Here is a 14,384-nt window from a genome sequence, read left to right on the forward strand (position 1 = left end):
ATACGGAAGAAGCAATGTTGTTAGGCAAGTCATTAATATAAAGGAGAAAAAGTAGGGGCCGTAGGACACAACCCTGGGGAACGCCTGACCCCACTGGAGAGGAACGAGAGTTTGATTTATTAGCAGTCATGTATTGGGAACTATTAATGAGGAAAGACTGAAGCTACAAAATGATGTTAGGGCCGAGATTGAGATCATTTAACTTGAAAAGTAGTAATTGGTGCGAAACTTTGTCAAAGGCTTTGGAGATATCGAGGAATATACAGTCAGCCATGGAACCACGGTCAAGGATGAAATGAACATCCTGTGTAAAGCATAGAAGCTGCGTCTCGCATGAGAATGATTTACAAAACCCATGTTGGCAATGACTGAAAAAAGAATTTGACTTGAGAAAATTGGCAAAGTGAGGGCAGATGACATGTTCCATGATCTTACAAGGGAAGCGAGGAAGTGAAATGGGCTGGTGATTATTAGGAGAATGTTTGACCCCAGCCTTGCGCAGGGGAACCACCTTGTCCACCTTCCAGTCGCTAGGAACACAGCCAGAGTGAAGAGATTGCTGGAAGAGTTCAGCAAGAATAATTGTACTATACGCTTTGGTATTTTTCAAAAGTTTCGAGTTTATGTTATCCACTCCGCATGATGATATCTTCAGCCGTTAAATTACTTTTTCAATGACAACAGAATATAATATTATGGGGTTCATAATCAAGAAGTCGTGGAGTGGGTAATGTGGAATTGCGGTAATTAATTTGTTAGTAAAATATGCTGTAAACACATTATTAAGAACATCAGCACACATTTCACTGGAGATTACTTGATCGTTTAAAGTTTTAAGAATAATTTAGATAGATCAGTTTTCTTAACCGCGATCCAAAATTGTTGGGAATTATTTATTAGCATCGACGGAAGTGTATGAATAAAAAATGAATCCTTAGCAAGTTTTAGTGTTAACTTATATTCAGACGTGGCAGACTGATCAGCATCCCACCGGAGCACAGAATTGGACAGTTTTGCGGAGCGAAACAGACGTTTTGTATCGGTACATAGGCTTTTTAGTGAAGAACTAAACCAGGACGAAGATTTGTTAGTTATTGCTTTCTCAGCGGCACATAACACTTTGTCAGGGACCCAATTTTGTGCTTAAAAATGTTACAGCGAGTATCGATTGGGCAGTAATGAAAACAGGGTTAGTATACATTCATAAAAGCAGAGAGTTCACGATATATGGCCTCAAACTTTGCATTTTTTAGTCACGGATGTATTTAGAATATTTATTCTGGCGTGTTGACTTGACGTTCAATGAAAAATGAAACATACAATGATCACTTATGCCCGGCAAACACGATATTGGAGCAACAAGACCAGGCGACGTGGTATTAACAAAATCAAACAGGTTGGACGATGAAGATGTAACACGGGTAGGCTGAGTAACAAGTTCGGAGAGATTAAAGTCGGTACAAGCATAATCGAAAAAAACCACGTCACTCCGTAGAAAAAGTATCGGCATAAGAATGTACATTGGACCAAATAATAGTTGGAAAGTTGAAGTCTCCTACCAAAAGAATAGGAACGTTTTTAAAACGAACGGTAATCGCGCAAACAACATCATGAACTTTTTCAACGAAATTGGCACTGCACGAGGGAGGGCGATAGCAAACGCCCAAAATAAGATTTTTTTCACGCGCGTGCGCAGTTCAATTCTAAGAACTTTTGATCTGTTAACAATATTAACAGTACAAGGAAAGTGTGTGTTTGGATCAGGTATCAAAACGCCACCACCACTTTTGTCGCCCCTGTTGTACCGATAAATGGTAAAAAGCTTGTGGCAATCAAAGATTTCCGAGCTATCAACTTTCGCTGAAAGCCACGTTTCGGTAAGGCAAACGATGTCAGCATCACATGCGTCGATAGTCGCACAAACCTCATCATGTTTAGGCAAAACACTTCTAATGTTGGTACACAGAAACGATAATGAGCGATTGGACAGTGATGGCTGCCCACTACATCTAATGAATCGTTAATCTGCAGATGATTCGGATGAAAGGCTTGCAATAACACGAACTTCACAAACGCTGTCATTAAGCTGGTCGTAACAGTAACACCCGCCGTTCATGTAAAGCTTATTATAGCGCTGTTTGAATTTAGACTTTTGAGCGATACCTAATTCAACGAGTTTTTTCCGCACTTGCCGAATCATCAGAGAATAATTTTCGCTTACACTAATGTCTTAATCTTCCAGTTTAGAAGTTGAGAAGAAAATTTTTTGCCTTGTTTTAAAATATGAGAACTTCGCAATAACTGGCCTCCTTTTATCTTCAGAAAAAGCTCCCAGTCTATGAGTCCGTTCAATCGACAGTTTTCACTGTGGCAAATTTAAGGCAGATGAAAGTACATTCACAAGTTTTTCTTCATTCTCATCCCATGACTCAGAATCGGCGTCTGAAAGGCCATTAAACAGAAGAGTATCACGGCGCTGCCTATCTTCGAGCTCCGCCTGACTAGCCCTCAAATTCGAATTTTAACTAGCTAGCCTATAAGCAAAACATCATAGTCGTTGACACTCCTTATGAAAAGATTCACTGGCTGCAGTTCTGCCTTTAACCACAGTTAGCCTACTATCAATATCTGATAAATTATTCTGAATTGCCTCCTGACTTGTTTTGATTTCATTCACAGTACTGATTAAGTCGACTTGCTCTTTCTCCATTTTGGTGGTCTGAATATCCATATCCTGCAGCAACCCCCTCATATCACTTAGCTGCTTTGGCTATGCATCGTCATCAGCTCCTGCATCTTGGGAACGAATACTGCACCGCGGTCCTGGGTTTCCTACCACATCATCGGACAGCAGAAGGAGCTTTTTAACAACAACAGCGCAATAACATAGCAAAGAGAAAAGTACTCCTGGGCGTGGGAACAGCAACAAGCAGGCATTGTCTTATTTACTTGCGTAAAAACAAGAGCCATACCTGACCTGGTCAAAGAAACGAACGAAATTGAAGAGCCGCGTCATGTACCTGCTCACACCCCCACTGAACAGTTTCGGATCACGCCAGCAGTTCTTATCACCGACGAGTGTTTATGGCATAGTCATCCGGGTGGCTTAATCCACGCGGAAGCGATCCAGCAGGGTTGGCAGTGGTGGTAAAAGTTTTCACCGTGAACGCTGACGAAACGTGTTGGCGAGTCGCTGCATTCCCGTGCTTCCGAACCATACAGGGCGCCAAGCTCTAGACATAAAGTAACCTGGGGAAAGAAACGGACGAAATCGAAGAGCCCCGTCATGTAGCTGCTCCCACGCCCACTAAATAGTTCCGGCGCACGCCAGCAGTTCATATCGACGATGTGTGTAGACAGCATCGTCGATCCAGATGGCTTCATCCACGCGGAAGCGATCCAGCAGGGTTGGCAGTCGTGGTAAAAGTCTTCACCGTGAAAGCTGACGAAACGCGTTGGCGAGTCGCTGCATTCTCGCGCTTTCGAAGTATACAGGGCACCAAGCTGTAGAGAAGTAACCTGGGCAAAGAAACGGACGAAATTGAAGAGCCCCGTCATATAGCTGCTCCCACGCCCACTGAATAGTTCCGGAGCCCACCAGCAGTTCATATCGACGACGTGTGTAGACAACATAGTCGATCCAGATGGCTTTATCCACGCGGAAGCGATCCAGCAGGGTTGGCAGTGGTGGTAAAAGTCTTCACAGTGAAAGCTGACGAAACACGTTGGCAAGTTGCTGCACTCTCGCGATTTCGAAGTGTACAGGGCGCCAAGCTGTAGACAAGAAGTAACCTGGGCAAAGAAACGGACGAAATTGAAGAGCCGCGTCATGTAGCTGCTCCCACCCCCACTGAATAGTTTCGGAGCACGCCAGCAGTTCTTATCGACCACGTGTGTAGACAACATAGCCGATCCGGATGGCTTTATTCACGCGGAAGCGATCCAGCAGGGTTGGCAGTGGTGGTAAATGTCTTCACCGTGAAAGCTGACGAAACGCGTTGGCGAGTCGCTGCATTCTCGCGCTTTCGAAGTATTCAGGGCGCCAAGCTGTAGACTAGAAGTAACCTGGGCAAAGAGACGGACGAAATTGAAGACCCGCATCATGTGGCTGCTCCCAGGCCCACTGAAAAGTTCCGGAGCACGCCAGCAGTTCTTATCGACGACGTGTGCTAGTGACATAGTTGATCCAGATGGCTTTATCCACGCGGAACCAATCCAGCAGGGTTGCCAGTGGTGGTCAAATTCTTCATCGTGAAAGCTGACGAGACGTGTTGGCGAGTCGCTGCATTCGTGCGCTTCCGAAATATACAGGGCGCCAAGCTGTACTCCAGAAGTAACCTGGGCAAAGAAACGGACGAAATTGAAGAGCCGCATCACAAAGCTGCTCCCACGCCCACTATGTCTGTACAATGGTATATTGAAGCCTCCACACTCAAGATGCACAACCCACAAGCCACCTCCTGACCACATGTCTCCAAATAAGGTACCTCCACTGACCACCCTCCAGCCACCTCCGCGCTCCACACGCACTAAAGGTGAACTTCAAAAGGCACCATCCACCACATATCTGCTAAACTGTTGAATCTAGTAGCGCCACTCACCATCAAACCACTCACCACCACCCTGCACAAACGCTTCACTAACTAGAAGCCGACGCTGCAATGAAACGAAAACGAGAGGCGAAATTCTAAATCAAGGAGGCAGTTGCAAAACAAGTTGCCTTCCAGATGCACCTCCCGCTAGCTGCCTCCCCACCGCTACAGCCTAATTACGGCACTGGCCAACCGAACATCAGAAACATTAACCCACATTCTCCGCTCCGCCTACAGCTTTCACACGTACACTCAACCTCCTCTAAGGCATCCGTCACACAAAAGAATGAACGTGACTATCGAGGTGAACCCAAGCGCCTTCGCAGAATTGCTGCAGAAACTACGCGAAGTGGTAAAAAAATAAGAGGATTGTGCTGTGCGCTAGTTGGTTCATACTTTCTACGAAACAGATTAATACAGTGCAACGGAACAGGACGAGAAGAACAAACACGATACTCAGGACGGGCGCTGACTTCTGGTGAGAGGTGCGTATGAATTGTGTTGGTTTTTATGGCGCAATTATGAGTTGGTAGTCAGCGTGCTTCCTGTGTTTCGATTTCCTTTTTCTCGTCCTCATTCCGTTGAGCTGTATTAATCTATTTCGTAGAAGGTAACACTGCTCTCACTGGGTTAAATGCGAACATTGTGATGAAATGGAACTGAGGATGCCACTGCAACCTGCATTGCATAGTCATCTGCAGTCATCAATCGAAACACCTCTGAAAATTTTCCACCTTCTTGCGAACTTTCGCAGCTAATTAAGAGAAAGATTTTTACGCATTTATCGTGCTTCCCGCATAAGTTTTGATGCCATGCTAGTGCCCACCATCTCTTTCTGACTAGATGTATTCCTGACAAGCTTTTCAAAGAGCCAGGATTCGACGAGAGTATAAATGCATGGGCAAGGAAATATGTCATTGTAACAGTTTGTAGCTGCAATTGACTTCATGTTTAATAATTATACCGCCACGCAAAAAAGACAACAGTCACTTGTAGTTCCTCAGGAACGAGGAAAGCAGTTTTTCAGTGTAACCTTTCTAAAACGGCGGCTTCAGAAAAGCACCATACGTTACTTCAGCTCAAATTTCGACACATTCAATTTTTAACGCAAAACTTTATTTAGCTGCTTCACCCTTATTTCTCGATGCATGTGTACATCTTCCTTTGTAACTGCGATCGATCGCCGAACGCGCGGCCTGTCGGTGCGCTGCCGCGCGCTCACCGCAGCTGAACCAATCAGATCACCGCGGCCGTGCGCGCATGTGGCCATACGAGTCGTCGCTGCATCGGCACTCGCTCTCCTAGCAAGCGCCCACCTGGTGCGTAACTTCCGTAACTTTTTGAGTTATACGTCCTGTCACACAAGATGAGGCCTCGCAAGAGACCATCAAGCACTGCAGAAGAACTATTTGAAAGGAAACTGAGGCGTGCAGCTCCTCAGCACCGCTGATACGCTGCGAAGCAACATGACGCGGACCATCGACGCATACAACAGATGCGAGAAGGTGACCGACCATGGCGAGCACGAAACTGCCGAGGAACACGAGGCCAGGCTGAAATAGATGAGTGTAGTTATGCGCCGTCGAGTGTGAACAACTTTTTTACTGCGGAGGCGGATACCTCCCTTGCGAATAGCTTCATGACGAGCTCACAATGCAACGAGCAACCACAGTTATGATGTCACTCAGCCGCCGCAACCCAAACCGAGCGCTCGCCTCTTACTAGTCACGTGAAAAACGTGGTCATTCAACCGCAGACACGCCGGGGCAGTGCGCTCTCTCTGTCTAGATAGCCTCCACTGCCTACCAGGCGCTGCCGACGGATTGCGACAGCTCTCGACAATTTAACAGCAGCAGTCATCATAGATGGTACAGGCGAGGAGACTTGTGAGCTGTCTAAATCTCAGATCACCGCTGAAGATCTGAACATCAGTCATTACCACCAAGCAACAACATAGTCTAGCCAAGCTTTGCGAGGCTAAACTTTCAAGCTTTCGCTTTGGTTACTTCGGTTTAGCCGGGTTAAACCATTGCCTATTTTTTTCACTTTATTTTCGATTACCATGAAAAAGCTTATTTCATCACCGCGTATTATGTTTTCTAAATCTGCTACACTGGCCTCAATGTGCAGAAGGGCGTCTTTCTTTACACCGTCACGTCAGTTTGGCACGCTGTTTCCACTTTCTGCTCTGAGAACTTTTATTTTGCGGATTTCAAAAGTGCGTACTAACGGTTCGAGATAGAATAACCCCATAGTAATTCGGAGATCAGGGAGACCGTTTTTCAAGTCTCTTGAATATTTGGTCTTTACGTCATGTTCTATGGACATCATCAGTGATTGAAAATATACAAGTCGAAGGATAGCATTACAAGCTTCAGAATTTAAATTCTTATGCCTAGATTAAAAGGGTTAGTCCGGTGAAAAATGGTGCATCTTTTCAAATGTACTTTATATTATGAAGCTTGCCAGAATGCAAAAAAAAATGGCAGTCGATGTGCGTACTTAAAGGGAAGCTGAATAACTTTTCGAAAAAAAATGAGTTCTCTACGTCAATTTGTAGCTTTTAGTCCGCTGAAACAGAATATCTCGTTGAAAACGAGCGGAAATAAACGCAAAAAAACTCTTTTTTGGAAGTAAACGCGCCCCATCGCCCCAGGGCGCCGAGCGAACGCCGCTCTCGCCCGCAATTGTTTGGGACAGTCGTGACGTCATCCACGGGAATCTCCGGCCGGCACCGACGGCGTTGCTGCGTAGCGCATTGCTTCAGCTGGCTTTTAAGGACTACGTTTTGGAAATTATGGGTAATTCAAGCAGTGTTGAACAGTTTGGACATTCACCATGCTTGTTCGAGCCATCAGCAGATTCAGAATACGGTGGAACCAACGACACCGCAAAGTGCGCCGGCATCGAAAGTTAAGTCGCGACATTTTCACGTGTTGGAAATCTCGACTGGATGGATGGGCGGATGAAAGCTTTTATTTCCACCGGAAATGGAGACCCCTTACTACTCAGCGCCCCCGGCACGCAGGCCTGGAGGGCGGGGGCCGGAGCCTCCGTGACTAAAGGCTAACAAAGAGATTTTGTCACTTCGCGGCATTAGCCGCCAGGCGGATTGGCTTGTTTCTGCCGAGCGGGTTCTTCGCTGCGCAGCAGGGCTTCCCAGCTTTCTTTGCTATCAATATCTTTGTCGACTCAGGGGTAGTCAGTGTTTTCGCATATTCTTTGCTTCCGGGTAACCGTGGAACCGCCGGACTGTCGGAACCTGGACGAGCGCGCGCAAACCTATTCCGAAATCGTTGAGAACTACAGACTAAACAGAAAACTGGTGCCGCCGCCGTATAAGAAGCTAAGTAATATAGAAGCGACCGCATGGCGGCGCCTGCACGCCGGAAATTTCGTTAGCCCGGCAGTATGGGTCTTTCACGTCCTACTAGGGTAACACGAAAACCGAATCTCGACTGATACGTATGTTTTGCGTAGGTGCTTACGCGTGCATATGTTTTCTGTAGGTACAAGTGGCAGTAGAAAAAAAAAGTAAATTGCGACGAAACGTTTTTGTGTACCGCTGCTCCTAAAAGCCTGGCCACCAACTTCTTGTAATGCCTGTAAAAATGATCTATTTCAGATCTCCGGCACGCTTACACCAGTCGCGCGAGATAAACCATTTTTTTGTACTTTTATTTATAGTTACTTGCCTAATTACCGCCGAAGGCCTTTTCGAACTACAAAAGAATGCCAAACTGGAAGAGTTGGAGTGGGTTCACTGCTGTACTGCAGCGCGAAGAGACGAGGCGACCTGGTGGAAGCTCCCGTGTGCGCTTTCCTTCTGTCGCATGTTCGGGCTACTGTTCAACCATGAAGCTTCTGCACTTACCCCCATACGTTGATTTTTTTTGCATGCTGAACACGTTTTTGAACCATAATTATGGCTGCGGTTTGAAGCTCGCAGTGCTGCTCATCAAAACTACTGTGCTGCGAGGTATAGTTGCTGCTGTTGCATTATCGAGACAACGAGCAGAATTACTTGTGGCAGATATATTCGTACCGCTGCTCGACCACTTTGCCGTTCTGACTCAAGGACAAATTTGTATGAATTCTGGCGCCATTGTCGATCGTCAGCCATGACCAAGGGCTCATGAATGCAAATGTTTGCTTTGATCAAGATTACTAGGCTTATATAATCGGATTTTTTGTCCAGTTAAGTGCAGCTGCATGTGCTGCGCAATAATAAAAGATTAAGAGAATTTGCTTGTGCTGCCATGAGGTGCAATCAATCAGGAAAAAGCAAAAAAGCACACAGTGCATAACGAGCTCAAAAACGTTCAAGACTGTGTGCCTTAAAGACAGTGGTGGAAGTGTCCTTAGCTCAGCGTGGATATGAACCAGCTAGAAAAGGCAGAGTTTACAGACTGGTAAGAAATAATATAACGAAAAGAGAAATATTGATGCACATATTTTGTGCAGGCAGTTTCGGCGTGCTGCATACCACTAGATTGTCTGGTTAACATGGAAGAGGCTGGGAGAGAACCACCGAAGGATTCTACCAAGCTGTGTGCTGAGCGCTGTTCGAAAGAAGTACCATGCCAAAATGGTTTATATGCAGGCTTCAAGCATTACAGGGAACGCCCGAACGAGAGAAAGTAAACGGCAATGGCAGAAGATTACGTTGATCTGTGGTTCGCCAAAGCGCAGGCGGCAGCGAAGCAAGCGCAGCCGGACGGCCGGCCGATTCTCCGTGAATGGCGTCACTTCCGCCAGTTCTCCGTTTTTGCCATCCCCCCACCCGGCGCTTCCGGAAGCGACGAGGGCGTGCCGGCGGCGGGTTTTTAAGAAGCTATTACAGCTCTGTTTGCGGATAGAATCGGGAAAAAAATTAAACACATGATTTTCAAGGTCCTTTCTTCCCAACCACAGCGTTTCATGCGATATGAAAACCGTTTCAGCTTCCCTTTAAGCCAAATGCGAATTGAGCTAGCATCGAGTTTTCACTATTTTTATATAATTCAGCAATCCCACGCTACGGTGTTTTTCATGGTGTGTCTGCTTTGTAAAAAATGAGTAATCGGCTTAGTGAAGCAGACGCCTCGCCTGTCACCAGGGTCAGGTGACATTGTGGCATCATTACAACCGCCAAGGTTTTTATGTGACGCACCTTGCCACAACCCGCTGGCCAGGAGTTCCACCTGCCAGTAGCTGGCTTAGAACAAACACATAGCAGCTAAATGTGAGAAACGGCCACTTTGAGTTCTAACAGGCTAAAAATATTCTCGAATTCCACGATCGTTCCTGAGGGCGGCGCAAATGTTATTTGATATCTGATTGGGCGATATTATTAATGCACGGGAAACTGCAAGCAGTTTTTAAAGCAATTGTTGATCAGTCTGACCTAAAAAAATTTCGCTGCTGCATCTTCTTTGTTCATTTTTTTACTTGATTGCTTGTGCAGTTTTTAAATGCAACTCTTATTTTTCACATTTACCTGCAACTGAGGCTTCGGTCTGAGAGGCCCGCATATTACCAGTGTGACACTGGTAATGCTTAGGCAGTAAAATCATCTGAGGTAGTAAGGAGTGTTCTGGACGAAAACAAAATTACTAGTCCTTCAAAGACATAATTGGCAGCTGCTATGCACTCGTTCTTGGGTTTCGTGTCGTTAAAGTAGCAGCAGTAGTGTCCGTCGTGCTAGACATAGTAGTCGAAAACTACTACAACATTTTACAATATTATTGTTCTTCCGCCTGATTGCAGTTATCTCAAATCCAGGTAAAGGGAAAGAAATTGAAAACAGCACTAGCTTACCTAGTTATTGAGACTGCAGAGCTCCAAAATACACCTCCCTGAAGTCAGCAGACAGCAACGACGTGGTATGAACTCAAGACCTCTGAATTCTTACACATTTTGTTGTACTTTGGCCGCGAAAAGGCTGCCCGCTCGCAGGTAGAGGGCGGAGTTCCTAAAGACAAAAGAGTTAAGCAACTGTTGGAAAGCTACCAAATACTTCGACTATTTCGCGTCAAGCTAGGCACCTGTACAAAGCGACGCATGGTATGTACGAACATGCAGAGGTAAAGAACTACAGCTAGGCAAAGGTACACCTGCCATCCGCCGACACAGAAAACCCGTCTGCCGCACGCGAGTGCACATGTGGTATTCTATCACGGGACGGGAACAGGAAAGAAAAGCTATCACGTCAATGAAAAATGCAGGCTCGGTGCCTGCTGAGCGAGTCTCTACTTGGTAGACTGGGGAATAAATCTCGGGATTCCTCATTTCTCATAACTGTTTGGAATCTCAGTGCACGCCTTCATTTTTCGTTTTGAGACATACAAGAATTATTCTGAAGCAGCTAAAGGTTCACATCTCGATTTTAGTCCGAACGCGAAAGCCATCCACCGTTCGCGCCTTTTTGCAGAGTAAATTTTTCCGATAGTAATTGCTGCTCAACGCGTCGTTATGCAGCAGTCTTCTAATGGCTTTTTTGCTTCAAGTTCAGGGCTTACTTCATTTCCAATCTTTTGCTTTCAACACCAATGTACTGTATGTCGAAAATAATCTAAGCCAAGGTTTGAAAATGCGCCTAGGCATTCCAAAACGGCACGACCAAATGCATATGGTTGGCAATTGTGTGCAGAAACAAACTATTTTCATTCTGTGAATTTCATAATTAGCCTGGATAAGATAACCAACATCGCAAGCGACGAAGCTATGGGCAAATAATTCTAATTAGAAAGTTGAACATTCCGCAAAACACCCTTTTGAAGACTTCTTACTATACATGTACTATGTAATAGATGTTTTCCGCTTACTGCTGACGCATGCGAAATAAAAGTACCACGTGGCACGCCCACTTGTGCGCCAAGATTGAAGTGCTGTCAAACGGTCGGCGTATACATAGCTTTCAGCCGGGTGTGCTGCAGTACAGCGACGCAGGAAATTACTGCAATTTGAACCAGTGATATGCTTGGCTGCGGCGATGCTTGACAGCGATAAGCAGATGCAAAGCATATCGCTTGCGCTGACGTAAATGGCATAACCAATGCCTGCGTCGCTGGCCTATCGTGGTTTAGGAAGCAGCACACCCGACAAAAACAATCCGTTTGCGGGCGGAACGTTTGCAAGCACTACAATCTCTGCACAAGTGGGCATGTTCCGTGGCACTTTCTAAACTCTTTCTCGGGCATTTACTGTAAGCGGAAAAAACTAATGATTAATATACTGAAACTAAGAAACACTTCAAATGGATGATATGCGGAATGTTCAGCTTTCTAATTACAATTTTTTGCCTAATTTCGTTGGTTTCAAAGTTTGTTACTTATTCTTGACTTACTGCACACAATAGCCAGCAAAATACATTTGGTCGCGTTATGATAGAGTTCATCTTTATATTTTTGCTCCATGCCTAAAATTTTCTGGACGCCCCGTATATACAGGAAGGCATATGATAATTTTATCATATTTCTTATGAGTTCGAACGTAAGTTCCGTTGCTCATAAAGAACAGTGCTACTAGTCGTGTTCACTGTGATTCTGAAGACTTCATGACCACATTCTCTACAGGAATAGGAGCGGCTTCTTATCAGACTGTATCAACACAAAATGTGTGCGGTGATAGGATTGGGTATTGAATATTTTTAATTCACAGTGTATTCGCAATAGTCGTGCCTTTTCATCGTGTATTCGCAAAATTTGTGTCTTGTTCGTTTCAAGACTGGGCTGAAATACTTAAACAAGCTAACTAAGAGGCCAATGATTCTATCCCTAATGGTGCTCCAAAATCTGGCTAAAACTGAACGCGACACGGTCTGCGCAGCGTAGTATATTTGTAGAGACTGCGCATAGAGCTGCACTCAGAATTTTTCTTCGATCTTTATGTTCCTTTTGTGCTTTGCAGCGCAATGATAAAGTTAGCCGATGAACTTTGCAAATACAAAATGATGAAATTCCAACAGCCGTATTGTTAGCACTCAGAAATGTCCTGTTAAGCTTGATTTGTGTTTCTGGTGCTGTACTATAAAAAAAGAACACTGGTACACTCGTTGCCGCGCCATCTTTCATAAGTAGTCCTCACGTGGCTCGGAATATCAGCTTCTCTCAAAAACGCCACGCATGGCCGCATGCATGTGTTGTTAATGGCCAGCTTACATTGCACTATACCTTTACCATCGTCGTTTAAAAACGGCTTCATCGCAAAATCTTTGAAATCCAGCAATGCGCGAACTACTCGTTCCTATACTTCTGTTGTCTCCATGGAAGGAATGCAGCTATTGTGCTATTTTTAGCCTGCCTTTCCCACCCATCCTTGAAAAGAAATTACCGCTGCCTTGCTAACCTCCAGGAACAGAAAAACGGCGCAGGATGTCGTTTTGGTTCAGTAGAAGATCGCCTATCTAAAAACCCAGAGCGCGATGTATACCAGGTGTTACAGGAAAGACTTTAAGGAATTTTCGAAAATACGATTTTGGGTTAAAAATATGCCTTTTGCGACATAGTGTTACCGGAGTTTAAGGACACCAGAAAAGCAGTGGATCGTTTTGAGTAGTAGGCTGGTTAACTAATTTCAATAATTAACTTTTGAAGCATCACACTTAGGCTCTTAGTTGAGAATAGAGATTTGTAGCCAGTCGTTAGTGGTAGCCATATCAGTTTTTAGAATTTCGAAAATTTGGCAACCATTGGTACCCTGGCCCGATAACGTTTGGCTGTTTTTACTTATTACGTGCACTGGAAAAGTTGCTTTGCCTGCATGCTTTCGAAAGGCCATATATTTTGGCACGGTGCAGCCAAATCGGGATGGCCACACAAATTTTCTATGAGCAGCCCTACAGAAACGACAGTACAAATCTATTCATTCTGTGCTGTCTTATAGTGTCGCTTATATCACGTTGTTGGAAAAGAAATCCACAGATAGATCATGGAATAGATCACAACGCCAATACCTGTAAAATATTCATCCTGTCTCTCTAATTTCCTTTGTGTAAAGGCTTTATATTGCCACGAAGTGGTGACTGTAATCCGGGGAGCAAAATGAAAGGGGAAATTGCGTCTAAACACAACTCTTTGGGCTGACTTGCGCCCACAATCGACTGAAACACTAAGCCTCGGCGTAGCAACAAGCTGCTCGGCGGTCGTCGAATGGAACGCCCGCCGCTGTCGGGCGTGCTCAATTTAAAGCTGGCGGCGAACTTTCGAGATAAAGCGTGCAAAGTTACTAGGACATTCTGGAACAACGCAGAAACAGCTCTGCCTAGATGAGATCAATCGAGATAAATCTGGTCGCGTCTTGCATCGCAAAAAAAGCGATCAAGTGGCGTGCCGGCAGCTTTGAAGAATGAATGAACAAACACTGCAAGGATTCGAAGCAATATCAATAGTACTGAGATCATGTGGACACATGCAGACTTCGCCTCTATTAAGGACAACTCGATACGAGTGCAGACGAAATGTCTGAATGATATTTTTCCTAAGGTTACAAAACAGACAAACAAAAATGCACGAGCCCCATCTCATACCGACCATGATATCAAGAGGCTGAATGGAATCAATCTCGGCTGGAACGAAAGTCGAAATACGGAACCTGGACAACCAGCAGAAAGTATACAGCACTACGCGCAAGTGTAAAGACCCTTCAAAAATTTAGATATTGCGTGATCAGGATCGCAAAATATTCAAATGATTTTGAAGCCCAAAATAGGCAGTGAGCAAGAGCAGCTTTTGTGTTCTAAGTTTTTATGCCCACTGGGAGCAAAATAACCAGTGAATGCTCTTATTAGCGATGAAAATCAAATAGTAGTCT

The 14,384-nt window shown here is 45.0% G+C and overlaps 1 protein-coding gene and 1 long non-coding RNA gene across 9 annotated transcripts in view; one reads left to right on the forward strand and one right to left on the reverse strand.

Annotated features, from left to right (window-relative positions):
• The window catches only part of LOC144121654 (uncharacterized), a 65,732-nt gene extending 54,991 nt beyond the window's left edge, over positions 1–10,741 (reverse strand). For 7 of the 8 annotated variants that reach the window (XR_013312660.1, XR_013312661.1, XR_013312659.1 and 4 more), the window contains exon 1: positions 10,392–10,660. The gene's annotated coding sequence lies outside the window, so the exon portion shown is untranslated. Of the gene's footprint in view, positions 1–10,391; positions 10,661–10,687 lie in introns of those variants that run through there. The other variant, XR_013312658.1, reaches the window with a different exon arrangement.
• Positions 1–14,384, forward strand: part of LOC144121655 (uncharacterized) — a 153,081-nt gene that overhangs the window by 10,546 nt on the left and 128,151 nt on the right. The window lies entirely within an intron of this gene.

The sequence above is a fragment of the Amblyomma americanum genome, chromosome 2, assembly GCF_052857255.1.
Source record: "Amblyomma americanum isolate KBUSLIRL-KWMA chromosome 2, ASM5285725v1, whole genome shotgun sequence".
Lineage (NCBI taxonomy): Eukaryota > Metazoa > Arthropoda > Arachnida > Ixodida > Ixodidae > Amblyomma > Amblyomma americanum.